This window comes from Leopardus geoffroyi, chromosome C1, assembly GCF_018350155.1.
Source record: "Leopardus geoffroyi isolate Oge1 chromosome C1, O.geoffroyi_Oge1_pat1.0, whole genome shotgun sequence".
In the NCBI taxonomy this organism is placed as follows: Eukaryota; Metazoa; Chordata; class Mammalia; order Carnivora; family Felidae; genus Leopardus; species Leopardus geoffroyi.
Window position 1 is genome coordinate 49,722,130 of NC_059328.1, and position 20,191 is coordinate 49,742,320.

The 20,191-nt window shown below is 39.6% G+C and overlaps 1 long non-coding RNA gene across 1 annotated transcript in view; it reads right to left on the bottom strand.

The window, feature by feature from the left end:
* Positions 1–5,923: 5,923 nt before the first annotated feature.
* The window catches only part of LOC123597986, a 68,997-nt gene continuing 54,729 nt past the window's right edge, over positions 5,924–20,191 (bottom strand). Inside the window, exon 2 of the long non-coding RNA XR_006712344.1 lies at positions 5,924–6,057. This is a non-coding gene — a long non-coding RNA (uncharacterized LOC123597986). The remainder of the gene's footprint in view (positions 6,058–20,191) is intronic.

A 20,191-nucleotide genomic window follows, 5' to 3' on the forward strand; every position in this document is an offset into this window, starting at 1 on the left:
TTATACCATATGTTAATTAGTATTTAAATAAAAACTTGAAAAAAAATAAACAAAAAGACTCTATATAAAATGGCAAGGCAAGTGATAATAAGCCAGCAAATGAAAAACAAAACGGGTTACACAGGTATTGGTCTGACATCTTGTGTGGGAGCTGACCATTACCGAAGGCCATCAGATGATTCTGAAGGTCTTGGATCAACTCTCTACTTCCAAAGGTCAGCTCTTTCTAAAGGATCCATGAAAACCCTTTTTTGAGGTTTCATTTTTTAGTGGCCTCCCAATTGTGTGGAATTCTGTATTACTTCTTTACTTATGAAACATAATCCCAAGGATTGATTCCCTAGAGTTTCACTACTCTGTTGTTAAAGTACCTTCCAATGAAGCTCAAGTACAGTTTTCCTTTTATTTGTCTTCCAATAGATGAAATCCCCTGGTGGAAAATCGTGAAAAGATTGCTTAGGCAGATATTGTGGGAAGGAGGCCTTACACTGTTGGTGAAAGAACTGGGGATAACATATGAGTCCCACGCAATATTTTGCCATGTTTTCATGCAATAGGGCAGAGTTTAATATTAGAGGTGAAACCCCTTGATGCATGGGCCTTCCATATACCAGCTCATAAATGGATAACTGATGGGTCCCCAAGGGAATGGGCTATAGTAGATGTACCTTCAGCCAAGGGTTACTAAAAGTTTTGATAATTATGCTAATTTTAATTTAAGGATGCCATTGTTTTTCTTAATCTTTACAGAAGATTTGGATGGTATGAGCTGTGTAGTTTTTGAATTGTTGGTGACAGCTTACAAAGTTTTTTAATAATGGCTCCCATAAAGTATGTGTCTTAATCATCTAAGTTGGCATACCCCAGGTTGGAAACAAAAATCAAGCAGCTTTTTAGCAAGCTACAGCTTTTTAGACTGTAGCTTTCTGCCAAGGAAATATTTTAACATCAATACATCCCCCAAATAGACATACAATAACTAAAACATATGTAAACCCATGGAGGGTAGAGCCGGATAAAATTCAACTCTTTTTTCATGGACCTCAACCTTCATAATAGCTATCTTTCTAAAAAGTAGGAGAACTAAAAGTTCCTTAACTTGCCCATTTTGGATGAAAGTTCCAGAGGAAGTAATAAATCCTTTGTTTTCAAAGCATCTCAAAGAAAGGTATTACTCCACAAGTATACCTGGGGTGGGTGTGTGTGTGGGTGTGTGTGTGTGTGTGTATTTACACTCTGGTTTTTGGCTAGGTCTTTATAAGCTCTAATAAATGCACTATGTTCTGCTATCCAGGCTGATTTTGCTTCAGAGGACTATATTATAAAAAAAATAGTTTGAATTAGTTAGAGCAAATTGTGCTTGAAACCAGTTTGTTTTGAGTATGATTCATCAACAAATAACATTAGAACAAGGTTCCCAATGAAAACCTCTTATAAATTTCAATGAGATAAAGAAGTTTCCCTGATGTAAAAGGAGAATGAGATTCTCTGGTTGTGGCAAGAGAGTGGAAAGATTCAGGGTTCTGTAGTGGTGAATAATAATGTGAGAGGGGGGGAGTGACAGACTCTCCTAAAAAAATTAATCTGATCACTGAAAAGAGTAATTTGTTGAGTGTTCTCAGTCAGTCACAGTGTGACTGGATGAAGAACCAAGAGGTCAAGTAGGAAACCTAGAACTAGGTTATTAGAAGCATGGATAAATTTTGCTGTAGTGGCTTCTGCCCTAAGATAAGAGAGATGAGCCTTTGTAGCTGGTTCAGTATTGAAGCCATAGTAAGGGATAGGCTTTTTATGTATCCCATAGGTTGAATTAAAACCTAAGGGTTTGTCCAGATTATTCATGCATGAACAGACAAATGCTTTTCATAGTTAAGGATGTCTAAGGAAGGAGGCTATCAAAGAAACGTTTTCAAGTTCCAGAAAGCCTGTCCATGTTTGGGCTCCCAGAGAAGGGAGTAGTTTCCTGAGGATTTAGCCAATCCATAAACAAGTATGGAAATCTCAGAAAAACTTGTCATCCATTGTCCACAACATCCAGTTAAACTGAGAAATATTCTCAATTGTCATATTGTGAGAGATGTAGGAAAGTTTGCATATCTTGTAGTCTATTGGGAGATCATGTTTTTTTTTTTCCCACGGATAGGCTTCCCCTAAAAACTGGACTATGTTTTCGTAAAATTGTAACTTTTTAAAATGTTTATTTTTGAGAGAGAGAGAGAGAGAGAGACAGAGTATGAGCAGGGGAGGGGCAGAGAGAGAGGGAAATAGAATCTGAAGCAGGCCTCATTCAGGCTCTGAGCTGTCAGCCCAGAGCCCAATGCAGGGCTCGAACCCACAAACCGTGAAACCATGACCTGAGCTGAAGTCGAACACTTAACCAACAGAGCCACCCAGGCACCAAGGTAAAATTATAATTTTATCTTCTGAAACATTAAGTCTCTTTCTGCCTGGACTAAGAAAAAGAAAATGTGATCTTTTTACAGGCTTACTTGTTCTCTGAACAAAGTAGGAGATCATTTACATATTGTATCAGAACTGAATTATAGGGGAAATTTAGATTTTTTTATTATTTGAATATAGTTGATACACAATGTAACATTAATTTCAGGTGTACTCCATAGTGATTCAACAACTCCATGTATGCTATGCTCACCCTAAGGGTAGTTATCGTCTGTCACCATACAATGCTATTACAATACCATTGACTATATTCCCTATGCTCCACCCTTTATTCCTATGACTTATTCATTTCATAACTGGAAGCATATATTTCCCACTCCCCTTCACCCATTTTGCCCATCCCCCAACCCCCTCCACTCTGGCAACCATCAGTTTCTTCTCTGCATGTATAGGTCTGATTCTACTTTTTGTTTGTTAGTTTAATTATTTGTTTTAAAATTTATATCATTTAGGGGCGCCTGGGTGGTGCAGTCAGTTAGGCGTCCGACTTCAGCCAGGTCACGATCTCGCGGTCCGTGAGTTCGAGCCCCGCATCAGGCTCTGGGCTGATGGCTCAGAGCCTGGAGCCTGTTTCTGATTCTGTGTCTCCCTCTCTCTCTGCCCCTCCCCCGTTCATGCTCTGTCTCTCTCTGTCCCAAAAATGAATAAACGTTGAAAAAAAAAAATTTAATAAATAAATAAATAAATAAATAAAATTTATATCATTTAGAAATAGAAGGGTGCTTCAGTGAACCACTGGGGCACTGACTGCCCTAGGACCTTTTCTATCCTCACTAGATGAAGGCAAAAAGCTTTTACCTGTCCTCTACTAGAGGCAAACTGAAAAAGGCAGAACAAATGTCCACTACAGTGAAGCCAGTGGCTTAAGGATGATATTTGGGTTAGGTATTACCAAAATATCATGGAATTATAATTTTGTTGGTAGCCCCGAGATCTTGAAAATCAATATCTTCATCCATTTGGTTTATTTACTGGAAAGATAGAAGTGTTTACAAGATCTGGTTCAGGCTATAAGAAGGCCTTTGGATAAAAAGCCATAAACAATAGGTTTGAGTCCTTCCTTTCCTCTGGCTTCAAGGGATATTGGAAAAGTTTGGGTAATAGTTTGGTAGGATCTATCTGAAATGTAATTGGTTCTGCACCAATTGTTTTCCCTATGTCAGTTAAATTTTTAATTCATCGATTGTCAAGATCGTTAGATGAGATATGCATCAATTATAATGGAGAAGGCAAAGGTACATCCAAAGCAGACACAGTTTAATTATAAATAGAGGAGACTTCTGGAACCTCAAGAAATTGTCCCCCTGATGTGCTAATTACAATTCCATTTGCCAAGTAAGTCTCTTCTTATTAAACTTGCAACAATAGTATCATGGAGCAGGAAAAGAATGTTTTTCAGTTGAGGGTTATAGTTAAGGACTAGGAGATAAGGAATTTGTGAGTTATTTGAAATACCTACCATCTGTGTGGCATGTTTACTGCAAATAAGAAGTTGATCAAAGTTGATAGAATTTAACATAGAAAGAATAGCATACATATCTATAAGAAATAGGGGAGGTTGACCATTTATATTCATAATGATTTACCTTGCACGTTACGACAAAAGCAGAATATTGGACACTTTCTCATTCCTTGGAGCAATCTCATTGATCTGAATTAAGAAACTTTGTCTTGGTTTTTCTTTTCCCAGATGGGATAATCTATTTTCCATTGTTCCTTCTCTTTACAGTTTCTATAGGTATTCTTGTCAAAAGGTAGTCTGTTAGCAAGTGGGCCACCGACTGACTGCTCTGCAGAGCCATATGTTTATTTGAAGTCCTGTTTCATTTGTGTTCTAGAGCACTTACAAAATGTTCTACCAGGTGTTGTAGTTCAGGTAAAAGGGCTATTTCCTTTTTAATTTCTGTTTTCTTAGTCAATCTTCAATAAAAGTCATGGGTGCTGTTATGTTGGTGCTTTCTCTAACTCACAGATGTTGTCAGCAATTATTTTTTGGTCTATCCCAAAATCTGCTATATTTTTCTCTTTTCTCTATTTATATGATTAAATATGATCCAATTAATTTTAATGGAAATGTTTAAGAAACATCTTTCAGGAGACTTTACCCTAATTTCCAGGGCTTTCTTTGACCATGAGGCTTACTATGAAAAGAAAACTCCTGTAGGTCCCTTTCTGGGTCAGTTTAATTCTTGTTGCCATCAAGGATCTACCATCGAAGATTCCAACCAACCTGTGTAAAACTTGATATAGGTCAGGCAACCTTGGTTGTATGCATTCAAAACAATTCTGAATTCTTCTAAGAATAGTTGCTGGTCATGTCTGGGTTTAGGGAAATCCTTATTGTTCTCAATTTAGCTTGGGTTCATGGCTTTTAAGAATAGTTGCTGGTCATGTCTTGGTTTAGGAAAATCCTTACAGTTCTTAATTCAGCTTGGGTTCATGGCTCATCTGGCTCATAGGCAAGATGGATGTTTAGAGGCAACTGACACTTTGAGGTCTTTAAGAGGGTCTTTTGGAAAAGGTAGAACATCTTGTCAAGGTGTAGAGGTAAGAAGAGTCAACAGAGATAAAGAAGCAGAGAGATCTGAATAACATACAGGAGAACTGGTTATAGGGAAGCAACCAGAGGACAAGGAAGAAAATAATTTTTTAGAAAAAACGAGTGTAGCATACAATTACTTAAGTTTGTTAAATTACTCACTAGCCTTGGCCAAAACATCCTTTAATAAAGCAATTATTTTAATCAGAATTTTGTTTGAAGGCTTCTGTGTACCAATCAAACAAAAAATGTTACTCATTGGGCCTGAGAAATATTAATTCCTTTTACCTTCCAAAGCATCTCTCAAATGAATAATTTTGTTCAAGTTCAAACATTCCCCAGAGTAGCCACTGAAAGCCTAAATCATCTTTGGTGAAGTTACGTCATGTAGAGAGATAATTGAAAAAATTAGGATTCTAATGAGAGTACCTATAAGACAGTTTTTCCCAAGACTTGGAGAGGATTTATATTTAAACAACCCCATGAGAGCTGGCAATAGTCAGTTGAAATTGGTGCTTGTGCACTTTGTGTCTCAGTGCCCCAATCTGACAGTTGGTAGCCTCCAAATACAGACAGCACACCCCAGAAGGTAGAAAAAGAGAAAACAGTCTCTGGATCAAAGCTAAGTTCTTAGGACAAAATATTTAGATGGAAGGAGAACCTTACTCATGGGTGACCCACAGCAAAGTTTGTATGGATGCTGGTCTGGTAAGAACCACAAACTCACCAGGGTGGCTCAGACAAGAGGCTTACAAGGCCTATGCAAAAGCACAAAACAGAGCAAAGGGGTAAAAAGGAATGGCCTGATTCCACCAAGAATGCTAACCAAATGAGAACTAATAATAAAACCCAATTACTAAACTGAGAATATATATCCAAGAACCTCAACCCAAGAGTATGGAGTTCAGACCCAGTGTGCACTTACCACATAAGACACTGAGTCTGTAAGCTGTGAGCAGCAAGGCACAAGGGGCCTCTCTGGATGCTGTACCTGCTTGAAGCCTGGGGTCCATGTGACGAGCAGTGCAGACTATAGCTCAGTGGTACCTCCAGAAAAACTGGAAATAAACAAAAACCACCAAAATGAGAACAAACAGAGTCTATTTATTAAGAGTTTGCTGCTGTAGCAAGGAATTAGTTGCTGTCACTAACGTTTGGTAGAGATTCAAAGGCAGGCAGGCAGGGTAGTGGGAAATCTTTTCAGAAGGAAAAATGGGAAGGTTTTGGGCATGCTTTAATTGGAGGTTGTTGATGTGGGGAAGCTGGAGTCAGGCTAATAGAAGAAAGGTACCTTATGTGATCAGTTTGAGGAGCATTTGATTTTCTCTGCTTGGTTCTGAGTTGAAGTAAGAGCACAGAATAGGGAAGTTGGCAGTCACTGACTAAATCCAGTTGCTTGTGGCAGAGGCTGTAGGTCAGCGTTCTATTGTCATATACAGTCTGACCATTGTCTATTTATATAATCCGTCTCTTGACCTTTAAAATTTTGTTTCATTTTCCTTTAATTGTCCTTGCTCTTTGTGTTTATAATTGCAAAAGTTTGGCACAATCTAAATATCTAACACTAGGTGATTATTGGTGGCTATTAAATTTGTACCATTTAATCCCCTAATGTTGGCCATTTAGAATTCCTGGGCACCAGTTCCAAGTGGAAAGAGAGATGAGGATGCAGATTCTTTAGGCTTTTAAATAGGCCACTCCAGCTTAAGTCAGTTCTAGTCCAGGACTGACTGGGTCTTCAGCAACACAGGTCAATGGAAAAGCAAGGTAGATAGAAATTAACTGTATGGGGATAGGGTATAATAAATGACAGCAGTCACTACTATTTTTAAGTCATTGAATCCTCACAAAATCCCCTCAAAAATGCATTTTTAATCTCCATTTTACAGATGAGGAAATTGAAACAGAGAGGCTAAGTAATTTACCCTACAGGGGCAACTAGTAAGCAGCAAAGCAGTATTCAAGCCCGGGCTGGACACACTCTTAAGGACTATGGTTTTAGCTGACTTAATGAGGGAAACTATGCCTGTGAGCAACCAGAGCTGGACTCTGTAATGGTTAAGACAACTGGGTGTGGAGTCATCCAGATCTGAGTAAAATCCCAGCTCTAGCACATACTGGCACTGGGACCTTTAGCACATTTATTAACTTATCTGAGCTTTGAGTTTCTCATCTGAAAAATGGAGAGAATATAGCCAGAGCCAGATGAAATCTACCAAGCCTTCCAAGCAGCTGTATGTAATGCATCAAAACATTATTGAAAATGAAATGAAGTAGGGAAAAGTATTTTCCAGAACTTCTTTCACAAAAATAGAATATGTAGCTAGGGGGAATATTTTATTTTTTTTATTCTGTCTTTCTTTCTAATATGAAATTTATTGTCAAATTGGTTTTGATACAACACCCAGTGCTCATCCCAACAGGTGCCCTCCTCAATGCCCATCACCCACTTTCCCCTCCCTCCCACACCCCATCAACCCTCAGTTTATTCTCAGTCTTTAAGAGTCTCTTATGGTTTGGCTCCCTCCCTAACTTTGTTTTTCCCCTCTCCCTCCCCCATGGTCTTCTGTTAAGTTTCTCAGGATCCACATAAGAGTGAAAACATATGGGGGGAATATTTTAATCAATTGCTGGTGATATGGGAGCAATATTAAAAAAAAATAGTTGCTAAACCACCTACTAAGGAGTGGTATGTCTGATTAACAGTTGGGCTTTATGAAATCTTGGGCCAGAGTGCAACTGTTCTGCAAAATAGAAGAATGGCCGGCTGGCCAACAGGAATCCTCTTTTTCTACTTCCCCTACACTACCCTCAGCCTCTCTGTAAGAGCTAGAAATTTAAAGATGATCAATGTGAAAGAGCACAAATTATTCAGCCGCCATGATGCCCATGTGCCTTGACCTAGACCAGCTAAGCCTTAACTTGTAGAAATTTTATGAAGATTAAGTGATATTAGGCACAACCACATGCTTGCCAATATTTAACTGGTTTGACCTACAAAAATGGTGATATGGTATGGTTCAACCCATACAAAGTATTGTGAATACTTTCACCCAGGACTTTGTCTGAAGTAAATCCTTGATGAATAGTAACTAGTCTTATTATCACTTGTTAAGAAGAGGCCAGCTTACTTAGACCTGTTTCTGTCAGGCAGAATTTTAGGTCCAATCTAAGGGATGGGGAATTCTCAAATTATGGTGAATCCTGGCATCATGGTTTGGAACATTAGTGTGTTTGTAGCAGAATGTCTGCCCATCAGGTGTCTGGCACAAGACATAGCTCCCAGAAGGGAGTCCTAGCAAGAGTGAGGCTATATTGTTGGAGTTTCCTAACCAGCAGACTGTGAGGGCTGAGTCTACATTTCATCAGGATATAGTAATGCACACAAAGACAGTGAAGCAAAAGCCCAGGCCTTGCACAAAGCCAGTCTAAAGGGGAAAGGGAGGAATCGAAGAGTAATTGTTTGATTTCTTATTCTGTTGTCAATCCCAAAATATTATCCACGGTAAAACAGTTTGGGTGTAAGTTTCAAGGAAAGAAGTTATGAGATCAGAGAACTTCACCCCTACGTTGAAGATGTACAATGCACTTTCATCCAATGATCTTTATTAGACAAACATTTGTTCAAGGCTAATAGATGTACATTAGAGGCCCTAAAGAATCTTCTCATAAAGATGTTTAATTTTGTTAAATCTGTATTTCTCAAATATTTAACAACATAACTTTTATTATTCATAAAATGCTTAACGTTCAGTGGAACCTAACTTTTCAAAAGATGCTTTAGGAAATGCTTCCCTGGATGATAAATTTCCTAAATGGATATTCTGTGCACTTAGCTCAACTTCTTAACTTCTGTACTAGCTGGAATAGAGTTGAATTTAATAAAGGTTTTTTTGAATTTAATATGCATAACTAAAAGTATCAACCAATTATTTCTCACATACCTTTCAACATCTATGGTTCTGTGATTCATAGAGGTACCTAAGAATATATAAGAAATGACCATCACCAGTATCAACGAGACAAAGGTTAATAAGGACACTCTAGTTTTTTCTTTAGTTCAAATAAATGTTTTGCCTTTGACCAAAGAATCAAAGGGAGTTCTGAGTAAAATAAAGAAGGTCAAGGAGAGCTTCCCGGAGAAGGTAAGCTTTGAAGACACCAGTGTAAGCACTGACAGAGATGATGAGGGCCTAGAATGATAAGGCTGTAAACAAAAAAAAAAAAAAAAAAAAAAAAAAAAGACAGGTGTATTAAGATTGTTCTGATTGTTTTTATTTTTTAAATGGCTTTAAAGTCTTTGAGATTCCTTCTATCAAGTAGTTGGGTCTGTGTCCCCTTTACTTGATTGCTTCTACCAATAGGGTATGTCAGAAATGATATTATGTGACCTCAGAGTCTAGATCATAAATGGTCATGCAGCTTCACCTGTTGTCTTTGAATACTTATTCTCCCAATGCTTCTCCCTGGGCCACTCTTTCTTAAAACCCAGCCACAATTCTGTGAAGAGATTCAGCTACCTGAAGAGGCCACACACTGCTACTCCAAGCAACAGTTTCACGTGAGCCCAGCCTTGGGGGTCATCCCAGCCCAGGTGCCAGTGATGTGCATGAAGGAGCCATCTCAGTGTTGGGATGTTAGCCCCCTTGGTAGTCCCAGCTTTTGAGCTATTTGAATCACCCCATCTATTCAAGTCTTATCAGCTGAGGCTTCAAACATTATGGAGCAGAGAGACACTGTTCCCTTGGTACCTTGTCTGAATTCCCGACCCACATAATCCAGGATGCAGTCCACAGTTTAGATCACTAAATTTGGAGGTTGTTTTTTTATGCCATAATAGATAACTGGAAAAATCATGATGGCTACAAGTGCAAAACTCCAACCAAATTAGTGTTAGCAAAAAAGGAGAATCTATTGAGCCAATGAATCTGGAAAAATCAAGGGCTGAAGTTGGCCTCAAGGACAACGGTCCAGGAACTGATGTTACCAGAACTCTCCCCACTTGTTGCCTCTAATTCTCTCTCCATATTAGCAGGAAAGAAAACTGGTCCCTCCCAGGGTCGGTTTTCATTTAAACTTCAAGAGAAAGACATTGGCCCAGTTGGACTCTGTGCACTTTGCTAGGTTAATAACTACAGCTAAAGGATTGGAGGTCTAGGAATGACCTAATCCAGGAGCTAGTTTCTCTGGCCAAGGGCAGGATCTATGATAAGCAACCTCAACCAGAACATTATTAGAGCAAGAAAATTTACCCCAAAAACATGGCTATTCTCAAGAGACAAAGCAATCTGTATTACGAGTGGCTTAAATTATTATTTCAGGGGCACTTTCTGAGGCAGAGTAGCTCCATTTATCCACAGAAAGAGTGAGGTGTGAGATGAGAAATTCACCCCAGCTGAAGATGGGCAAAAAAATATTAAACCCCCAAAAGACTTGGAAGAGTATGCTTTGCCAATACCCACTAGATATTTTTTAAAAAACATGTGGTACATACTTTCACACTGGCCACTTCACTGAACCCTTACAACCACCCTAGGAGGCAGGTAATGTTAATCCCCTGTTACGAGTAAAGAAAACATAACTCAGATAATTAGAATTACTTGCCCAAGGTCATATACTTCTAGGGGTTACAATACATACACAGCCCAGGCTTCAGTCTCCAAATCTAGAACGCCACATATAATTCATATTAAGAGCACTGAAACCCCTGGACAGGGTGTTATTCACCTAGATCAAAAAAAAAGCTTTAAATTTGTGTACACAAAATCTAAACACAAATATCCCAAAGTCCTGGTTGTTCGGATATAAATAAGGCAACAGGGAGTCAGGTCTTGAGACAGGCGGAGACATTAACCACAACCTGAGGGATTTGTTTTCTCCATTGTCTAAGTGCCCTTGGACCTCAGACAAACCCCATATTTCTTGGAAACGTGTATTCCTCTGAGAGCCAGGGAAGGCGTGTGGTCCAGTAAATGCAATTAGCAGTCTCACCGCGCGTTTCCTCGCCTGTTGTCTCCCAGAGCGCAGTCATCAGAGAGCTCACAGTTTCAAAGCACGCTCTTCCAAGTGACAAGAGTCGCCAGCAGATTTAAAGTGGATCTGAGATATCTATCTAGGGAGTTTGGGGGATATATGAAAATATTTACTGAGTATCTCCTTCGGACAAGACTCTACTCTAGGCGCAGAGTAATGTAGGAGTGGGAGAGAGACAAAGAAACAGGAAGAGACCCTATAAGATATAGATGAGACTCTGGCAAGTTTTTAACCTCATTTACAATGTGGGATTAATAATAAGATGATGATACACAAATTTATATCTCTAGCCACTCTTGTAGTTCCAGCCCTTTATATCCAAACGCCTATTTGAAATTTGCTGTCAAATGCTTCACAGCAGCCCCAGAATCTACATGACCAAAGCGGAAATAATGACTGTCTCCTTCAGTTCTGCAACTTCTTCAGTGTTTCTAGCTTTGTTAAAACAAACTAACAAACTTCCCAGCAATACTATCCCAACATTCCTATCAAATTGAAAACCTCAAGCATTAATTTGGAAAATGCGTCAAATGCATCACCTTCTCATGTCTGAACTCCAAACCAAAGACAGGCTTATGCCCTTTTAGCCACCAGTGGCAAGGGGGCTGGGGACAAGTCTGTATTTTTAGTTGTTCCTTGCACTTGACTGCCTGACCTCCCAGCAAACAGGTACACCTAGTCTCTGTGACAGTGTCTCGGACCCTGCAGCATTTACCGAGATGGTCAGGACATTCACCAATTGTTTTGAGTGGTAACACTCCATGAGAACAGGACCATGCAGGCCACAGCTCAGAATTTATTTTTTCTCTGTATGACAATAATTAGCAAGACTTACCCCTTGAATTTATTTCAAGTTCTTTAGAACCCTTGGTTCAATCACTGTAGTGATTATGCATTGAGAAGAAAGACTTCATTGCAGTCAATGGATTGAGATTTGGAAATATTTAATTTGTACCTTCAAAAGGGATAGAATTAATCATATTATATCAACAGATTGTACCCTTGAATATCTCTCTCACTGGGCCATGAGCTCCTTAAGACCAGGAATAATGTCTAAACCATGTCTCTTGTTCTCATGGAGCCTAACACTGTCAGTCTCAGAAGATGTGGATTGAATCACTTTAGACAATAAACTTCCTGTGGACAGACATGGATTTTCCATTTCTTTCAATTCCATTATAAAACCAAGAGACAGTTATTGAATTTAGGGTCTTGAGTTTTAGTCCATGGTTTTTAGTAATTAGACTTCAATTTGTACTTTTAATTATATAGCTAATTGGAGTTGATTTCAGTGGATAGTCCACCAAGGTTGGAGTGAATGAGTGTAAGGGTTGCTCACTTTTTGGCAACCATTTTCTGAGTAAGGAATTTAAATCTTGAAAATAATATGGTGTTGTGGTCCATCTGGGTTGAGAGAGTGCATTTATTCTTTGGGTGCATATGTCAGCATTAGTGTAAAGAGAAAGGGGGCTGTGAGCTGAACTGCATGGAAACCACTCCTTTCCTGTTGGTGCTGCAATTCTATAATATGTGGCATATGTTTAGGAGAGTCAAAGCCACAACAAGAGGGATGGTGGCTGCATAGGCAGCATTTAGGGTTGAATTGAGATAGGGGGTGTCTCTTGCATGGTACTGGAATCAATCTGGTCTTGCTCTCTCTTGTTTCCAGTGCTTGAACACCTGTTTTATATTTGACTTTTCATAGCTACCCCACTAGCTCACATACCACACAGCAGAAATACAGGCATGGTAGGTCTATGCCTTGTTTTTTAAGTAAAGTACAAATGGATGGGAAATAGATGTAGGAAGAAAATCATAAAAGGCATGACTGCCTAAGGTATTTATTCTCTCTGTGGATAGTATAATTCTACTCCAGAAATGTTTCCAGAGACTGGAAAGTGTTACAGAGTGAAGGAAAAACCCTATTAACAGGGACCTTTTGTCTCTATCTTCTGTCCAGACAACTGGGATCTCTTTAAGGTGCAGCACCTGCCTCTATATGAGGCATCAGTTAAACAGCTGGTGTTGGTGGCTTCTTCTACTGACAAGTTCATTCCTTAACCATTTTCTATTTTCTGTACCTCATATCTCATACTGTTCTGGTCTAGAGTATTCTACTCAATGACTTAACTGTTCATATTTGCATCCTATCTCCCTTCCCAATCCCACTTCCAGTGTTTTTGTAGTTTGGAACCCGGATTGCTCTGGCTCTCCACACTGGCTACCTTGCTTCTAGCTGTTCTGGATAACTGATCCCTGCTTCCCAGTTCTAGGCCTCTTTGCCTCCCTGTGAAAAGGACCCCTGACAGTCTCATCCTTTGGTACAGGCAAGGCCTGGACATATCCTTGAATTCTTAAAGCTACATTTTGATAATACAGCACTAAACTGTTTGGGGGCAGGAAAAAATCCATGGAAAGTAAATTAAAATCAAAGGAAATATCTGAAAAAGGCCATAAAAATGATTGGACACATCAAGAGTTTAAAATCTATCCAATGGTTTTCTAAAATTACTACTTCCCAAAAAACAGACATGGCATATTCCTGCCCACTATAGTCAGCAAATTTTTGTTGACTAACCTAAATAACTTGGAGCCTCTCTCACCCTCCAGAAAGCATAAAACATCTCCTTCTCTGAACAAAGGAATGAAAGGTGAAGAGCCTGAATGAACAATTATCTCCAGAAGTTAAGTACAGCAATCCCCAAAAGTACTGTGACAATTTTTTGGCTTCATTAGAGTTGTATCTAACCTAGCCTATAAATCAATCAAGGAAGGTAATGAAAGACTGAATAGATGAGGGGGAAAAGAGGATGTTAAAAGAAAGTCTGCTGGGAAAATCACCCACTTCTGGAATTACCATGGATTGTCCTTCCAAAACAAAACAAACAAACAAACAAAAAAAAAAAAAAAAAACGTGTGCATGTGAATTATATTCCATTTACAAATAGTGATTGAGACCTTCCTTACACCAGATACTCCATTCAAGAAGAAGCCAAACAAAGCACAGCCCCTGACCTCAATAAGTCGACAATTAGGTAGAAACACAGCTAATAATATTAATATAATATGACAAGCCCCAGATGCTAGAGGACCACTGCATGGGCCGAACCGGAATGCCCAAACATTTCCTGAAGGGCACATCTGAACTGAGCCTTGAAGGCTGAGTAAGAATTATTAAGATAGGCCTGAAATTACCCATAAGATTTTCGCTAGTCTGTCATAATAACCCATACACATTCTGGGGCATGGATACTTGAACACTTTCTCATTGGCTTTACAATCTGGTCACAAAGAGAAGAGTTTTGCATACATACAAAACAGATACAGGCACTGCTCCAAGGTTGTAAATACAGCCCAGCCATTGTGGTTCCAACTGTATTAGTTCTAATTTAGTGTTGGAAAGGGAGAAAAAGCAGAATCTGAAAGGGTCAAAGAAAATTATCTTTATCGTTAGTATCAAAAATTTCTCTGAGCGTCACAGAGTTAGAAACAGGCTCCTATAAAGATAATGAATCTAATCCTCTCAGAGAAAACTGAGGCAGCTTGACATATTTCCTTGGCTAAACACACATGACCAGAAAGTGGTGAAGCAGGACTGAGAGTTCCTTGAAAGTATACTTAGGTGAATATTTCTGGTACTTAGAACATAGCTAATGCTCAGTAAGTATTTGCTGCATCAATTAACAACCTTCTTTATAGGATGATTTTTAGGCAATCCTAAAGCACTGATTTCCAGAAAGGCAACTGAGATAAGGATATCACAATAGATCAATGCAAGAAAAAAAAGACTATCCCTCAAGTAAACCACATATGGAGTTAGATTTCAGAGACCAAACAAAACACTCCATGTCCAACGGCATGATGTAGTCACGAACTGTATCCTCAGATACTATGAATTTCATCTCAGCAAACCTTTTTCAAATACCTACTGTGTACCAAGCATTTGATTCATCTCTGAGATTCAAAGATTAATAAATCAGTACATGACCTCCGACTCCACTTCCTAGGAAAAGAGACAGTACATCCATCCAGAATGGTTCACCAATTTCATAGAAGCAAACATGAAACATTAAGGGACCAAATGAGAGAGGGTGTTTGATTCTTACTTAGATGAATCTATAAAAATGAGAACATTTTATCTTAGCCTTGAATTATGATTAAGTTTTCAGCAGAAGACAGGGACATCATAGGCAAAAGGAAACAAAATGAGAAATCAGACAGAAGCTAGACAATAGTATTTACACCTGGGAATTGGTAAGAGGTCTTGTGCAGCAAACGTGAAAGAAGTGCCTCCATAAGAAGTAACTCAAGGACTGGCTAGACTGGGAGGTACAAACCCTAGGTAGTCAGAAGAAGAAGGTAAAATTAAGTACAGCTTAGATCATGTAGCCGATGCTATTGGGGCCCCACCTGTATCTCTTCATCATATACTATTTCTGTACAAGCCACCCCAGTTTCTACTGCTATCACCTATGACTCTCTAGCTGCTATACTCTACTTTTGCTGTAGGCAAGGCAGGCCAGAGTGCTAGAGAATTGATGTCTGCTCTCTTCCCTGTCCAAGCAAGGACTGATGGTGGATAAATACCTCTCTCCACTTACCTCAGGTAGGGAAAGCCTGCCATGTGTGCTGCCTTGTAGAATTAGGCTCCAGCTGCCCATGTTTTTAACTTCTTTGGTAATAATTCTCTGCCAGCTTCCTTCTTCACTCTCTTACTGAGGTTTCCTAGGATAACCCTCAAAATATACCATACACATCTGACTTCGTGTCAAGGTCTGCTTCTGAGGGGAAGCCAAACTAAGACATTATCAGAAAACTATCACAAAAGACAAAGTTATTATCAGGAAAAACAGAACCAACGGTCAGCTTTGAAGATCAGGACAATGCTACAAAGAGAAAACATAGAGCGCTTAGGTGACTCAGTCAATTAAGTGTCGGGCTCTTGATTTCGGCTCAGGTCATGATCTCAAGTTCATAAGATCGAGCCCCACATTGGGCTCTGTGCTAACAGCATGGAGTCTGCTTGGGATTCTCTCTCTCCCTCTATCTCTCAAAATAAATAAATGAATAGGGTTTTTTTTAATTTAATAAAAAAGAGAAATAAAACTGGGGAAATAGAACCATAAGCCAGCAAGCAGGAAAGTGAGAGAAGATGCAATTTTTGGCTAAGAAGGCAGTAGGTAGGGGCACAGAAGAGCAAGAAGCTCAGAACTAAGTCTATGAAAATGATAGTTTGATGTGCCAGTTACTTGACTCAAGGGCAAGCCTAATGGATTGATGGGTACTTAATCATTTTGATTTGGGGAACTCTTTGAGAAACTGATGAAAGCTTTGAACTTTCTATCCAGAAGACCAAAAAAAAAAAAAAATTACATACAAACAATTCTGCTTGGAACTTCAAGGGATTCCCAAACCCCAGATTAAGACCCTCTGATTAAAGGCTGTAAGTGAGGCTGGACTCTGAGGACCTTGATTGCCTGCAGAGTGCTTTAGCATTCATTCCATAGGCAATGGGGAGCCAGCAAAGGTTTTTTACTATCAGAGTTCCCAAGTGGTTATAGTTTTCCATTCTAAATGGAACCCAAGAAATCTGGATGTTTTTAACAGATTGAAGAAGAGATTGGGGGAAAAGTGCATAGATAATTGAGCTCCTTGTTGGCCAAAAACATTTTCTACCAGATGCACTGTAGGGCTTCAAAGGCTGCTGGCTGCAGAATCCAGATGCACCTCAATGGATGCCATAGGGAGTCACTTCTGCAGCCAAATGTTTTGGCCTCAAAAATTCCTGGAGCAAGACAGACACCGAATGGAGCTGGAAACAAACCCAGGGCAAACACAGCCTTCTATATGACTATGTATAACAAGTCTGGGGTGCAAAGTAGACAGGGGGAAAGGGACGGGGAGAGGGGAAGAGAGAGAGGTGGAGAACAAAACAATCCATTTAAGAGGGATAAACAGAGCTGGGAAGGCAAACCAGAAAAAAATGTAAAGTAGGACCTATCAGAGATATATTTGCAGGAAATAGAAGCTAATTTGAGAACAAATGAGAAAGGTATAGAGAGGTGGGGGGAAAGGTAGTAACTGGACTGTAAGGATCTGGAATTAATTTTTTCTCTCTCCTCTATAACGATTTAAGGAATGGCTATCACATTTTGAGTATCTCTTGCATGGAAAAACTACATTCAACATCACTATATACAATAAACCTCCAAGTAAGGTTTTATCCCCACATCCCAAGTAAATAAATGGAGACCTAGAAGAAACTTGCACAAAGACAATAGGTGAGAGTGGTGTAACTGGACTTTGAACTTATGCCTGACTTGAAGTCAGACAAATTGCTAGTTCTTATTGCCCTCATCCCAGAGCTCTGGTTTGTAGACCAAACACAACCAAAGCAAAGAAAAATTACATGGACTATACACCAAAACAAAAATGAAGAATTGCCCATGCCTTGTTTTTTGGGGGCTAAGCTGGTGGAGTCGGAAGAGTTGCTGTGGATGGTCACCATGACCATATACACAATAACATCTGAACCTTCACTATCCAAGCCACCTTCCTGGTACAGTCCCACTGCTCAGTCAGGGAAGGACCTGTGGGAAAATGGGAGACTTGGCATGCTAGAGGCAGAAGGACCTCAAAGTGGGTCATCCAGACAGACACCTTCAAGTTTCTGGAGTAGCCCATGGTATGGCAGAAAGCATGGATGCTGAGCCAGATAATTTTTTTTTCATATCTTTCTTTTCTACTTTTTATTTTTTTATTTAAATTCCTGTTAGTTAACATATAGTATAGAATTGGTTTCAGGAGTAGAATTTAGTGATTCATCACTTACCTATAATACCCAATACTCACCCCGAGTGCCTTCCTTAATGCTCATCGCACATTTAGCCCATCCCCCATCCAACACCCCTCCAGCAACCCTCAGTTTGTTCTCTAAGACTGTCTTATGGTTTGCCTCCCCCCTGTTTTTTATCTTATTTTCCCCTCCCTTCTCCTATGTTCATCTACAAGTATCATATGACTTCACTCATATGAGGACTTTAAGATACAAAACAGATGAACATAAGGGAAGAGAAGCAAAAATAATATAAAAACAGGGAAGGGGACAAAACATAAGAGACTCTTAAATATGGAGAACAAACAAATATGTTTGTGGGAGGGGAGATGGGCTAAATAGGTAAGAGACATTAAGGAATCTACTTGCGAAATCATTGTTGCACTATATGCTAACTTAGATGAAAATTTAAAAAAATAAATTGAATAGAAGAAAGGAAGAAAGAAAGGGGCTCAGAGAGTAGGTATTATGTGCCCCAGGCACATAGCAAGTGGCATAGCAAGTAAGGGTCTGGCTGGCATAAAGGAAGAGAGCCAAGAAATATGCAGGTGCTACTATAACGAAATAACACAGATTGTCTGATTTCAACAACAGGAACTTATCGTGCACAGAGCTGGAGATTGGGAAATCCAAGATCACAGTGCTGGCCAATTAGATTTCTAGTGAGGGCTCTTTTCCTGACTTGTAGATAGCCCACTGAGCCTTCACATTATTGGGGGTGGGTGTTGTCTCCGATCGCTCTTCTTGACACTAATCCTACTGGACTGCCCACCCCCTTATGACCTCGTTTAACCTTACCCTATCTCCAAATATAGTCACACCGGGGTCTAGGGCTTCAACTTCTGAATCTTGTAGGACCACAAACATTTGGTCCACAACAAGAGCCTTGGATAAGTTGCTTACCTTCTTGGGGCCTCTTTTCTTCATTTTAAAAAGAAAACAAGGCAGTTTGAGAAAACTGTGTCCAACACCCCTTTCTGTTCTGATATCCAAGGATTCTACTAACTCCTAGTGGGTATTATCCAGCAGAAATTTTTCCCGGTCCATACACAATGTCATCTCAAGTTTTTCTTTCAATCTGCCTCCCAGGCAAGGATATCACATTTCTACTTTCAGTGAGTTCCCCCTGACAGAGCTCTTATTCATTTAGTCAATAAGCATCTGATGAGCACCTGCTGTGTGTCAGTTATAGGCTAGATGCTAAGGATATAACTTCAAACAAGAAAAATAAAATCCCCACCTTCCAGTGTAGAGACTGAAGGAAATAGTTTCAAGTGTCAGTTATAATGCTGTCAGATGCAAATAATAGACATTCAAACCCCAATTCAAAACATGATTTAATATCCATGGAGGTTTTATTATCTCACACAAGTTCAAGGTAGGTGCTATGTTCTGAAAGTTTATACCCCCCCCCCAAATTCATATGTTGAAATCCTAACCCCATAAGTGATGGTATTAATAAGGTGGGGGGGGGGGTGGCAGTTGCTTTTGGAAATTTCTTAAATCATGATGGTGGAGCCCTCATAAGTGGAATTAGTGCCTTATGAAAAAGACCCCACAGAGGACAGAGCAAGAAGGCACAGCTATGAACCAGAAAAGAAGCCCTCACCAAACACAACTATGCTTGGACTTCCTAGCCTCCTGAACTGTGAGCAATAAATTTCTGTTGTGTATAAGCTTACCCAGCCTGTGGTATTTTGTTATAGCAGCCCAAACAGACAGAATTCCTTTGAGAATGTTTTATGCACTGTGTCAATACTGGTATAAAAAATTCAGCTCCTTTTCATTCCAGCACATTGGCATTGCCACAAGCTAGCTATTTTTATAGAGACAACATGGCTGCCATAGTTTTAAGGACCCACATGTAAAGCAATCTTGCAGCACAGGAAGCAGGGGTGTGGCTTCTTATATATCTTTTTGTCAGTAAAGAACTTTTTCCCAGAGCCCTTAGGAGACTTCTTCTCTCAGACATTGGCCATTACTGTGTAATATGCCCATCCCTAAACCAGTGCCTCAAAACGTGAATCAAGCTGCCATGAATAGACAATGAGGACTTACTCCTAGAGTAAGCAGGCAGCTGAATAAATCAGTCTTGCAACAAGGAGGAGAGTGGCTGTTGGCTGGACAACTACCAGCACCTACAACACACAGGTCACCACTTTAAGGAATAGAAGGAAGCCTGAGATACTAAGGGAGCAAATAGGACAGGGTCTTAAGGCAGCCCACATGAGAGTGTGTTGAAACTAAAAAGCCATGGTATTTAAGTTAGACTTTTAAGATGTTTGAGGAAGAACCAGAAATGCAACTGCTTTCAGGTGAAGCCA